The sequence below is a fragment of the Muscardinus avellanarius genome (assembly GCF_963383645.1).
Source record: "Muscardinus avellanarius genome assembly, chromosome: 17".
Taxonomy (NCBI): Eukaryota; Metazoa; Chordata; class Mammalia; order Rodentia; family Gliridae; genus Muscardinus; species Muscardinus avellanarius.
In genome coordinates, this window is record NC_137803.1 from 38,712,500 (window position 1) to 38,726,537 (window position 14,038).

At 36.5% G+C, this 14,038-nt stretch overlaps 1 protein-coding gene across 3 annotated transcripts in view; it reads right to left on the reverse strand.

The window, feature by feature from the left end:
* The window catches only part of KIAA1328, a gene marked incomplete at both ends in the record, with an annotated part of 310,165 nt that overhangs the window by 73,742 nt on the left and 222,385 nt on the right, over window positions 1-14,038 (reverse strand). The gene's annotated exons all lie outside the window — the stretch shown is intronic.

Genomic DNA, 14,038 nt, shown 5'->3' on the forward strand with positions numbered 1-14,038 from the left:
TGAAAACAAATATTTACTGAGCACTTGATGTAAAACAAACATAAGCAAGACGTAGTTCCTGTTCTCAAAGTGACTTTAGTGGTGGACAGAGAGGTGGAAATATAATTTTAATATCATATGATAAATGCTCTATTTCATGAACATGCAGTATTTTATGGGAACACAAGGGCAGGGTACTAACACTGTCTGCATAACTGAAGGAAGATTCCAGAAATATTTAAACTAAATCATAGAGGATAAGCAGGGGCCAAGGAAGCATGGAAGGATGTTCTAAGTGGAAAAAACAGTACCATATTAGTAAGTATAATATTAGATAAAACTTTACCACATATTTGGGCCTGGTAAATACTTTGGTGTTGTTATAGAATCAAGTTTGGGTGAAGAGGAAGGAAGTGGTGGTGAAGCAGGTGAGACAGGGTCAGGTTAGATCATGAAAGGTTCTGTATTCCATCTCAAGGGGCTTGACCTCTACCTTGTTGGCAAGTTGGAGTCACTGAAGGGCTCCACGGAGACAAATAATACATTCAAACTGAGTTTATAAAACATGACTCTGGTACCATTTAGGAAATGGAGTACATGAAACTGGATGAGTTGGAAGGCTGTTAGTGAGCTCTGGTGAAAGGTAAGGTCTGAAATAGAGAGGCAGAAATAAAATGCAAAGAAGAAAATCTTTTTTTTTAAAGTGTAATTTAAAATTGGCTACACTTGAGTTTTTGAATGTGAAAAGTGAGGAAGAGAAAGGAGTTGAGGATGATGGCATAATTGGGGGATAAGCAATATAGAGAGAATCTGGGAAGGATGGGAGGATTAAATGTAGCTTAAGGTTCTTATGAAACATGAGAAGATATTTCAAGAAAGCAAGTTGAGCTGGGCGTGGTGGTACACGCTTGTAATCCTAGCATTTGGGAGGCTTGAGACTGGAGGATTGCGATTCACATTCAAGCTCAGCTACTTAGGCCCTTCGGAAGTCAGTGAGACCCTGTTTCAAAATAAAGGATAAAAGCCAGGTGTGGTGGTGCACGCTTGTAATCCCTGCGCTTGGGAGGCTGAGACAGGAGGACTGCACAGGTTCTAAGCCAGCCTCAGCTGGTTTAAGAGACCCTGTTTCCAAATAAAATATAAAATAGGTCTGGGAGTGTAGCCCAGAGGTAGAAGGCCCCTGGGTTCCATCCCCAGTACCATCACCAAGAAAAAAAGAAAGGAAGAAAGAAGGAAAGAGAGAAAGAAAGAAAGAAAGAAAGAAAGAAGGAAAGAAAGAAAGAAAGAATAAAAATAGGGCATGGGGTGTAGCTCGGAGGTTGAATGTCCCTGGGTTTATCCCCAGGCCCTCAAAACAAAACAAAACAAAACAAAAAAGGAAGCAAGTTGATCATTAACTCAGTAGTGTTTGGTAGTTGGCTGACTGAATTTAGAAGTGGTAGGGTGAAGGGAGACTGAGTTGAAGAAATGTATGCTTCACTTTCAATTTTCTTGATGAAGGGGATAATTTCATTCCTGTGAGTGAGAAATATAGGTACTGAGGAGAGAGATAAAGGCTGGAGGATGAATTGAGGGAATTAAAGACAGAAATGACAAGGTTGTCATGCTGAGAGTCTATTAGAATTGGGGCATTCAGGGACTACCACCCACTAAAAATATTACAAATACCACCCTTCCTTTTTTTAAAGCTTTGTAGGTGATTCTAACGTCCAGCCAAGATTAAAAATCACAGTTGTGGGGAGGAGTGGGAATTCTGAACGGTTCTTCTAAACAAGCCCCAATTATATCAGGGATTCAGAGAGGCTTCCTTTGTTAAAAAATAGTAACTCTTCATTTGGGCTTGCAGATTCAGCCTCCCCTCCAAAGATTGGCAACTCTGCCTTCATTTTGTGTTCTTTATTACCTTAAACTTTGTGTCTTTTTCAACTTTGCACATATGCTTGTTGATAATTTAAGCAGCATTCATCTAAAACTTTAACATCTGAAAATACAAGGTTGAGTAGACTAAATTCATCTAACCTATCTTGTCCTCTTCAAGACTAAGGACACCAAGATTCAGGTAACTAAGGTATTTTTAAGATTTATAGGGACATTCAACTAACAGATTTTAAAATGTCTTATTTCAGAGCCCCTGGAGCAGTGCCCAGTGGCCTCTGGTTATTGTCCTAAATATGCAGTCACCATGGGTGTGGCCAGGCAAAAATACCGAAGAGCAATGGAGCAAACTTAGGAAGAGAAAAGACACCTTAGTTATGGCAATGGACAGATTAACCACACAGAAAATGGAATCTCACAGAATGAAGACAGGAGCTCTGGGGAGACCATGACTTTGAGTGGGATGTCAAAGTCCTAGTGAGATAATAATGGGCAACAAAGCAAGAGAAAGTAAGGACTATTGCAAAACTGGACATGGTAACATCCACATAGAGAGGGAGGTTTTCAAGAAAAATGGTGACCTTCCTGACTTGGTTGCTTATCTGATGTGAATAGAAAGAAGGGTCTCTATTATAAGCAGTATTCTCAGAAAAGATATAGATTTAAGGCAGTGATTTGTACCCAGGCTATGAATTTAAATAATCTAGCAAATTTTTACCAATAATGATGGACTGAGTTTTATACCCACTTGTTGAAAATGCATTACTCAGTCTGAGTTGGGTCCTGGGTATATTTTGCCCCCTAGCTCATTTTCTCCCTTCCGTTTTTAAAGCTTCGTAGGTTATTATAATGTCCAGCCAAGGTTAAAAATCAGAGTTGTGGGAAAGAGTGGGAGTTTCGAAAGGTTCTTCTTGAAATGCTGAGCATGAAAAGAGTTTCAATATTTTTGTACCTCATCATACTACCTAGAAACTCCTGTACAATTTACTATGCTACTAAAAGTGTTTATCATTAAAAAATATAAGCCGGTCGTGGTGACGCATGCTTGTAATCCCAGCATTTGGGATACTGAGACAGGAGGATCATGGTTCATGGATAGCCTCATCTACTTAAGCCCTTTGTAACTCAGTGAGAACTTGTTTCAAAGATAAAATAAAGAATAAGCAGGGTGTGGTGGCACACACTTGTAATCCCAGCATTTGAGAGTCTGAGACAGGAGGATTGTGGTTTGTGGATAGTCTCAGCTACTTAGGCCCTTTGCAACTCAGTAAGACCTTGTTTAAAAAAAAAAAAAAAAGAACAAGCTGGGTGTGGGGCCGCATGCTTGTAATCCCAGCCTTTGGGAGGCTGACATAGGAGGATACGTTGTTTGCAGACAGCCTCAGCTCCTTTGCAACTCAGTGAAACCCTGTTTCAAAATAAAGAATAAAAAACAGGGCTGGGGTTGTAGCTCAGAGGTAGAATGTCCTGGGTTCAATCCCCAGTAACACACACACACACACACACACACACACGCACGCACACATATGTGCGTGCATGTGCGTGTGTGTCTGTACCCCCTTATAATGAATATTATAAATTATGTCAAGTGCTTTTCTGCTTCTGTTTGAGATGAAGTTTTCCTTCTTAAAAATGTTTTTATTATGTTAATATGGTAAATTATATTGACTGATTTTCAGATGTTGAGTGGACTTTGCATTTCTGGGTTAAACCCTTTTTAGTGAATTGTATTGTGCTTTTTATATTCATTGAATTAATTTGCTAATATTTTGCTAAAAATTTAAAAATACTTCATTTATGTTTATGAGAAAGACTGGCCTGTCATTCTCTTTTCTTCTAACATCTTCACCTATTTCAGGCCTCACAAAAGAAGTTGCTAAAAGTTTCTTCAGTTTAAGTGGTTCTCAAGTCCAATAGGAGCAAAGAATTTTGCAACACAGGAAAGAATTTTGCAAAAATTCATTTGGCATTATTTTTTGGTGGGGTCACAGTTGGGGTCACAACTAGCATCTAATAGACCCTAGATGCCCAAAATGCTGATAAACTAATGGGCATGTCCTTTCTCATCACCCAAAAGAATAAGCTGATCAAAAGTCAAAAGTGTGGCCGGGCGTGGTGGCGCACGCTTGTAATCCCCGCACTTGGGAGGCTGAGACAGGAGGATTGTGCTGGGTCGGAGCCAGCCTTGCTGGCTTAAGAGACCCTGTTTCCACATAAAAAAAAAGTAAAATATAGGTCTGGGAGTGTATCCCGGAGGTAGAAGGGCTTCCAGGAACCCCAGTACCACCACCAAAAAAAAAAAAAAAAAAAAAAAAGTCAAAAGTGCCATTTAACACTGATAAACTGTGCTCTGGTCTTTGAGTGGATCTGTGTCATATTGCTATTTCTTCTTCAGATGTTAGTATCGCATGCAAAGATTTGACAGGTCCTAGTTTTACTTAGGGGAAGGTGCTGCAGTGGTGTCAATGCCTGTTCCTTTGCCAGTTGTCCTTGGCAGTTAATTTTGCTTCCCTCCCTTTGGATGGCATCCTACATTCTAAAGAAGAGTCATTTAAGTGACTAAGATGTTAACTTTAAATAATCTTGCTTTTAGACTTATAGACTGTGTAATGTCTCTCTTTATTCTTTTTAAAAATATTTTACCTCCTTATTCTTTAATCCTGTGCATCAACTAACACAAAGCATGTAAAATAATGTGAGGTTTAACTTTTAGAAAAATAATATACTTGTCTAGAGAATTATAGGAACCAGCTCCAAAAGGTCAAGGTTGGTTGTCATATTTTGGCCAGAACAGCAACAAAAAGACACATGACTATTTGTACTCCTTTGATTTTCTTTTCTTGCCTTATTGTTCTGGCTAGAGTATCAAGTTTTATATCGAAAAGAAGTGGAGATAATGGACATCCTTGTCTTGTTCCTGTTTCTAGGGGGAATTCTCATAGTTCTTCCCCATTTAATATGATGTTGACTGTGGGCCTATTGTATATTGCCTTTATAATGCTGAGGCATGTTCCTTCTATTTTGATTCTTTGCAGTGCTTTTAGCATAAATGGATGTTAGATTTTGTCAAATGCTTTTTCGGCGTCTACTGAAATGATCATTTGTCTTTGGTTCTGTTTAAATGATGAATTACATGAATTGATTTCCATATGTTAAACAAGCCTTGCATCTCTGGGATAAACCCTACTTGGTCATGGTGTATGATTTTCTTGATGTGTTTTGAATGTGTGTTGTTAGTATTTTGTTTAGTAGTGTTGTGTCTAAGTTCATCAATGATATAGGCCTGTAGTTTTATTTCCTTGAGTGTCTTTATTTGGTTTTGGTATTAATGTGATGTTAGCTTCATATAATGTATTTATGGGAGAGTCCTGTTTCTTTCTATTTCATGAAATAGATTGAGGAGTATTGGGATTAGCTCTTCTATAATGGTTTTGTAAAATTCACTTGGGAAACCATCTGATCCTGGACTTTTTCTCTTTATTGCTGCCTGAATCTCTTTGATTGCTATTGGTTGGTTCAAATTTTCTATATCTTCTTGACTCAGTATAGGAAGTTTATCAATTTCTTCCAGTTTGTGATTTCACCTAACTCCAACTAGAATTGCAATCATTAAAACCACAAACAACAACAAATGCTGGCGAGGATTTGAGAAGTGGGCACTCTAATACATTGTTGGTGGGACTGCAAATTAGTGCAATTACTTTTGAAAACTGTATGGAGGATCCTCAGAAGAATGGGAACAAACCTACCATATGATTCAGCAATACCACTTCTGGGTATCTACCCAAAAGAATGAAAACCAAACTACCAAACTAATGCATGCATATCTATGTTCATAGCCACACAATTAACAATTGCCAAACTATGGAACCAGCCAAGATGTCCATCAACATATGAATAGATTACAAAACTATGGGATATGTACACAATGAAATTTTACTCAGCCATAAAGAAGAACAAAATTATATCATTTCAGGGAAATACGTACTGGAGAACATTATGCTAAGTGAGATAAGTCAGTCATAAAAAGTAAGAAATCGGATGCTCACACTAATATGTGGAAGCTAGGGAAAAAAGGGTCATAGGAGAAACTCTAGACAAAGAAGGAGAAGCTATAGCTGAGCAAATAAGGTGATCTAACTGAGGGGGAAGAGGGAAATTCCGTTATGTACATGATGTACATTCACAAACATATCAAAGTAAAAAACTAAGCCAAACATAAGGAGGGAGGGGGGAATGGGGTGGGAACTGGGGAAGGGCTAATTGAGTGATGTGTGCATGTATGCCTCTACCATATTGTAACCCATTAAGATGTATGACTACAATGCACTAATTAAAAAAAAAAAAGACACGTGCCCTCATCCCTTGGATGACCCCACTCAGGATGTAACTTTCCTGTCCTTTGTCCCACTTAGCCTCCTTTTCCTCCCAATAAAACCCTTTCCAGTTCTTTAATTCCCTGAGATCTTTTATTTTGGGGGGGCTAACACCCCATTTTTTCAGAGTGCTGGCCCTTGAATAAACCTGATTTCCTTTGCACCAACTCTCGTCTCTTGCATATTGGCTTTTGAGTGGCAAGCAGATGGACTTCGATCTAGCAATAGTTCTTAATTAGAAAATAAATTTATTTAAGATATAGAGTTATATTTTCTGTATTAATTTTGTATATTGTTGATTTCATGGAAAATGCATCATTTAAACAGTAAAATATTCTTGCAAAAATGTTTTTTTTTTTAATTTGCAGTACTGGGTATGGAATCTAGGGGCATTCTACTTTGGAGCTACACTCCCAGCCCTATTTTTTATTCTTTATTTTGAAACAAGTTCTCACTATGTTGCAGAGGGCTTCACTAAGTAGCTGAGACTGTGAATTACAATCCTCCTGTCTCAGCCTCCTAAATAGAGATTACAATTATGTACCACCATGACCAGCTTGTTTGCAGTATTTCTTAATTACTTTAAAGAATCAATAGAACCTATGCTAATATTTTCTTTTTTATTCCTGATATTAGTAATTGGCTTCTCACTTCACAGTAGATTTTCATCTTGAAAGGGATTATTAATTTTATTTACATTTTCTAAAAATAAACTCTTAGGTTAGTTAATTTATTCGATTGTTTTCTTCTTCTGGGAGATTTACCAAAGATTGGCTGCTACACAGTTGAAAGCAGAATATAAATATAAAAATACCACAAAATGGGCAATGCTGGGAGAAATTTAAGTTCTGGCATAAAATACAGAATTATCTTTAATGAGCTGAATACTTAGGAGGCTGAGATAGGAGGATTAGGGTCTGCGGCCAGTCTCAGCTACTTAGTGAGGCCTTCCCCACTTAGACTATGTTTCAAAACAAAGAATAAAAAAGTCAGGCTGGGGGTGTAGCTCAGAGGTAGAATGCCTCTGGGTTCAATCCTCAATACCACACACACACACACACACACACACACACACACACACACACACATCTCTTTTCTTTATAAAGTTAGCCTGACTCAGGAATTTTATTATAGCAATGAAAAATGAGCTAATATAGGGCATGTACTCATATTAAATATTATATTTATTAGAGAATTACTAGATGTCTTTTCCTGGAGATTGAAAACAAACAGAAGGATATCTTCTTTAATCACATGTATTCTATATTGTATTGGAAGTCATAGATGATGAAATAAGGCAAGACAAAAGAATAAAAGGGAAAAAGTTTGAAAAGGTATAAAGTTATTTGAAATGTGAATAGAATGTGAAAATCTTTAGAAATTTGTAAAATATGGAAGCAAAAAAAATGGTAAAAAATATGCACTTAGGACTTCCGGGAAGATGGCGACCGAGAAAAGCGGGGCTTAAGAGCCCTGCTAACAACCAATCTCCATTACCACAAAATCAGCGCCTTTCATAGCCAGAAAACACCATCACCAGAGAAAAAAAAAATCACCAGGCTCCAGAGAGAAAGCGGACTGAGAACAGAGCTCAGAGCCACAGAGGAGATACACGGGCCTCACGCCAGAGGACGCGGCAGCAGCGCCATACTGCCGGCGGCAGCGGTGAGTTCACCGGACGGCTACAGCAAGCCGAGGTGAGCCGCTGCGGAAAAGCCAGGCGGGATTTCTCGCCGCACGTAAAATCTAAAGCTCCCAGTGGCTGAGCTCAGCACACGCTGCAGGGATTCAGAGTGCAAATCAAAACCAAGAAGAAATACGCCAGCCTCACGGCCGAGGGCATAGCAGCAGCGCCATATTGCCACCGGCGGCAGCAGCAGAGAATTCACCGAATCCAGTACAGCTACATCTGCGTACTCAAGAACAGTGAGTCAAATTGCGGGCCACAGAGGAGAAATCCCAGTACTGTACTCCCTGGGACTTGACCCAGTGGGGGAGGGGCGGTGGCAGAGATATCACACCATAGGAGAAAGTGCAACCTGGCACCCCCCACAGTCTAAAGCAGCCTCTATCGACTCTCTGGGTCGGAGACTCTGTGATACAACCCAGTAAAGGAGTAGTGGGGTCTGAGATACTACTGACTCGAGATCCAGAACACCTTAAGTGAAGTCATAGTGACCCAAGGGAAGAACCCAGAGAAGGCACAAACTTCCGAAATCATGGGAAAGAGGAATAATACTGGAGCAATGAATGCCCACAACCCCACAACATCAGAACCCGATAAAACAGAAAATCAGAGATTTCTAGAAGATCAAATCAGGAAAATAACTGTAGAAATAATAGAGGTGCTTTGAAAAGAACTCAGAGAGAGCCAAAAAGAGATAAAAGATGCAATTAATGAAGTAAAGGCCTCAATTCAAAGCACAAACAGCCGATTAGACCACATGGAGAAGAGAATCTCGCTCTTAGAAGATGATCATTCCAAAAATGAACGCATAGTTTCTAATCTAGGAAAAAATATCCGACAGCAGGAATCTGATATTGAAGAAATATGGGCCCATTTTAAGAGAGCTAACCTAAGAATAATTGGAATAGAGGAGGGAAAAGAAAGTGAAACCAAAGGGATCAACAATCTCTTCAAGGAAGTAATAGCAGAAAATTTTCCAAACATAGAGCAAGAGGCTGATACACAGATCCAGGAAACTTATAGAACTCCCTTTAGACAGGATCGGAGAAGAGGATCCCCACACCACATAATTGTCAAAATGACCAATGTGGAAGCCAAGCAGAGAATCTTAAAGGCAACAAAAACAAAGGGCCAAGTGACATTCAGAGGCAAACCAATTAGAATCACTCCAGACTTCCCAAACCAAGTCATGAGAGCCACAAGAGCTTGGAGTAACATATTCCCAACTCTGAAAGAAAACAACTTCCAGCCAAAAATTTCCTACCCAGCAAAAACTTTCTATCAAATTAGATGGAGAAATAAGAAGCTTCCATGACAAACAGAAACTGAAGGGATTTATGTCTTCAAAACCAGCACTAGAGAAAATATTCAAAGAGATTAACTACAAAGAAGAAATAGGTAACACACACCAGAACCAGGGAAACAAGATTTTCCATCCAACAGACAACTAAGATTGGTTATCTGTGGAGATTCATTATTTATGTTAGTCTTTTACCTATCTCTAAATGGTATTGTTTGCCTTTATTGTTGTTAATTTTTAGGATTTCTAGTTGGAATATTAATATACCTTCAGATATAGCATTTGGAAATATTTTATCCCATTCTATATTAGTAACTGTTAACTCTGTTTACATTGTCTTTGGATATACAATATCTTTTTTATTTTTTAGGGAGCTTGTATAGTCTTCTGTTGCCTGTGCCATTGAAATCATATCCAAGAAATCACTGCCAATTTCAGTGTTGTGAGGTTTTATGACCCAGATTTTCTCCTAAAAGTTTATAGTCTTAAGATTTATATTTAGGTTTTTGAGTTAATATTTGTATATGGGATTAGGTAAGGGTCCAACTTTATTCTTTTCCATGTAATTATTATGTTTCAACAATATTTAGTTAAAAGATTATTATTTCCACCACCAAATGTTTGTGGAAACCTTGTCAAAAATAACTTGACAATATAGGGAAGAATTTAGCTCTAGGCTTTTATTTAACTCCAATGGTTTATATATCTGCCTTTAGAATAGTACTACACTGTTTCAATTATAGTAGCTTTATATAGTTTGAAATCAGAAAATATATATCTTTTAGCTTTGTTCTTTTTCAAGATCATTTTGGGTACCTAGAGTCCATTTTCCATATTAGGATAGATTTTTTTTCTGAAAAATAAATATATAAATATATGATAGTTTCACCTAAAAAAATAGAAAAAAATATTCTCTGGTAAGAAAGAAAGTAAAAAGAAATATTGAAATGTTATCTTTAAGTCATCAAAAGCTTGGTATCAGACAAATGAAACTGTTATGTGAGATTATCATTTTTAATTTTGGATAAATTGCTATAATACTAGATGTTAACCACTAAGCCAAGCATGGGAGGGAGGGATGGGGAGAGAATGGGGTGGGGATCGGGTGGGGGCTGACTGGGCGATGTGTGCATGTATGTCTACAAAAGTTTGTATCCCACTATGATGTATGAATACAGTGCACCAATAAAAAATAAAAAAATAAAAATATGCACTTAGCAAAATGTAGTATATATAGTGGAAATAGTACTCTTTTATATACCACCATTAAATTCGATGAAAAATGTGCAGGGAGTTACACTGAAAATTACATGGAATTAATTTAAAAAGTATCTAAATTGGCTAGGCGTGGTGGCGCATGCTTGTAATCCCCGTGCTTGGAGACGGAGACAGGAGGATCATGCAGGTTTGAAGCCAGCCTCGCTGGCTTAAGAGACCCTGTTTCCAAATAAAAAAGTATAAAATAGGTCTGGGAGTGTAGCCCGGAGGTAGAAGGGTTTCCAGGAACCCCAGTACCACCAAAAAAAAAATCTAAATTAATATAAGAATATAAAGATATACCATTTTAATCTACTAAAATGGTCAATATTTTTATGATGTCAGTTCTTCCCAAATTGAGCATACCATATTTTATTTCCTTACTAGAAATTGATAATTGAATCTAAAATGTAAAAAACCTAGAATAGCCAAAGGCATTTTTAGTAAGAAAAGCAAAGTTGGAATAGTTAGTCTAACTGACTCAAGATTTCTATGAAGTTCAAGTAGTCCAAACTGTGTGCATTGACATAAGAATGGATATAGAGATAAATGGAATAGAAATCTATGTAACTGTGTGTGTGAGTATGTATGTATGTATGTATGCATGTATGTATGTATGTATGTCTTTATGTTCAAATGACTTTTGAAAATATATCAGGAGGTTCAATAAAGAAAATATGTCTTTTTCTAACAAATGATATAAAAATAATTTCCATCTGTATGGAAAAAGAATGAATCTTGAGTCCTATCTCACACCACACAAAAATATATTCAAAATGGATTGCATACTTAAATATAAAGGCTAAAACTATATAACCTTTATGAAAAAATAAAAAAAATCCTCATAACTTCTATCAATATGAAAACTTCTGCTCTTTGAAAACCAATTTAAGGAATTTAAAAAGTAAGTGACACACATCGGGGGAAATATACGAACATATATATCTGATTAAATATTTGTATCTAAAATACATACTTCAATAATTTAAGTTTTTTTTTACCCAATTTAAACTGTTTTACATATTTGATAGATATTTGCAAAAGAAGATATATCTATATGTATCCCATAAATCACATTAAAAGATGATTACCATAATTGGTTATGAGAATTATATATTAGAATCACAATAAAAGGCCTCTCCACATCTGCTAAAAGTTAGAAGTCATCATACTAAGCCTTTGCAGTGGTATGAAGTAGCTACAACTTTGATGCTTTGCTAGTGTAACTGTTACACAGATGGCTCCTGACTTACAATGGTTGGACTTATGATTTTTTAACTTTACAATGGTATAAAAGCAATACACATTTAGTAGAAACTTGCTTCAAATTTCAAAGTTTGACTTTCTAGCAGTATATGGTCTAATACTCTCTCAAGTTGCTGCCAGTCAGCCATGTGATCACAAGGAGAAACAACTCATTTAGCTGTAATATCTGATAGGTTAGGAATACTAAATACATTTGTAACTTACAATATTTTCACCTAATGATGTGTTATTGGGATTTAACCCCAGACAAGAAGCTTCTGTATAGTGCTGGGAAATAGTATGGTAATTTTCATACATAGTTAAAAAGAAAGATACAATATGGTACACAATTATACTCCTAGATATTTACTTAAGAGAAAAAAACATATATACTGAACACTTGTACACAAATGTTTACAAAGTTTACCCCCTGCCCACATCTGGAAGCAATCCAAATGTCCATTAACAGATGAACAGATAAATTTTAGCATACTATTAGAATGAATTGCTAAAAAAAATAATAAGATTATTGAAACATACAACATGGATATATCTCCAAAATATTATGGTGAGTAAAAGATGGTAGGCACATGCATAATGTATGATTACATTTATATTTATATTTAGAAAATGCAAAACAATTTGAAGTGATAGAAATCAGAAAGTTGGATGCTTGGGGCAGGGGATTGGGAGAAATTCCTAAAACAGTGCAAAGTAGTATAATAAGCAATGGATACTTTCTGTATTAATTAGGTTGTTACATAAACAGTTACATTCATTTTATTAAAAAATAGAAAACTTGAGCTGGGCGTGGTGGCGCACACTTGTAATCCCAGCATTTCAGAGGCTGAGACCTGGAGAATCGCAGTTCACGGACAGCCTCAGCTACTTAGTGAGGCCCTCTGCAACTCAGTGAGACCCGATTTCAAAATAAAGAATTAAAAAAAAAAATAGGGCAGGAGATGTAGCTCAGAGGTCAGATGCCCCTGGGTTCCATCCCCAGACCTGCAAAAAAATTAAATAAATAAATAAAATAAAAATAGAAAACTTGGTGTATACTTTTTATGAAATATAAATTATAATTCAGCCAGGCGTGGTGGCGCACGCTTGTAATCCCTGCGCTTGGGAGGCAGAGACAGGAGGATCGCGCAGGTTCAAAGCCAGCTGGGAGCGCTGGCTTAGGAGACCCTGTTTCCAAATAAAAATGTAAAAATAGGTCTGGGAGTGTAGCCCAGAGGTAGAAGGGCTTCCAGAAACCCCAGTACCACAAAAAAAAAAAAAATTATAATTCAATAAAGTTGATAAAAACAAATGAGCACAAAACAGTAGACCAAATTTCACCAAATAATTTAAAAATATAAGTTATTTCCTAAATTATGTAGACCCAGATACTAGACTGAAGAAACATGCTTCTTTGTACCATGTACCATAAAGTCAAAATCTAGTTGTTGACTGAATAGTATTTCTTACCATTTCACATGGTCTGGATAAAATGTGTGCAAAATTCAATGAGAAGTTATAACTAATAAGTTAACATCATTCACTGATATACATGAAATTATTAGAAATAGTTTTCTGTTAATATTATTTAGTATCTGTTGGAGCTGCTAAAAGTAATGGCAAAATGATCAAAATCAAAATAGCAGAAGAGATTAAAGCCATGGCAATTAGGATTTCTACAATGTATAAGTCACCCTTAAATTACTAACATTTTATTGAATAATACTTCCATATTGTAATATTATAAAATACAAAATGAAAAACTTTGAGCCACACCAATTTTGGGTGAGAAAATATTTTTAGTTCTTTAAGTTTAAAGAAATTAATAATTCAATGCACCTTGAAATTTTCTTTCTCTCTTGCCCAAATATCATATCGCGATAGTCTAAGCTTGAATGGCAAATTTTAAATGTCATTCAGGACCACTTGAAAACCACTTGTATTTGCATTCCTTAAAAAGCAGAAAAACATTAACCTTTTGTTTTATTGAATTAAAATGCCACGGAAATGCTGATGTAGTCTTGGGAGACTGAAATACTTTTACAAAAAAGAATAGCTGTCATTTATTAACACAAAGAACAATTACTTGATAGGATGCCTTCTGACAAAAAGCAGATTGGTATTCTCATCATAAAAAAGGCATTATAAAAAAATCTAGCCTAGACCTCTGAGACTTGAATAATTTAAAGCTGCATTTGGTGCAATTTGAATTTTTCTTTAGGGAGGCAAAGTTAAATACCTTTAATTTGTTCTAATTATTTCAAATTTGCAAGTTAATTATGGCTGATCATTAAATAACAAAAAGGACTATCGTCTCCA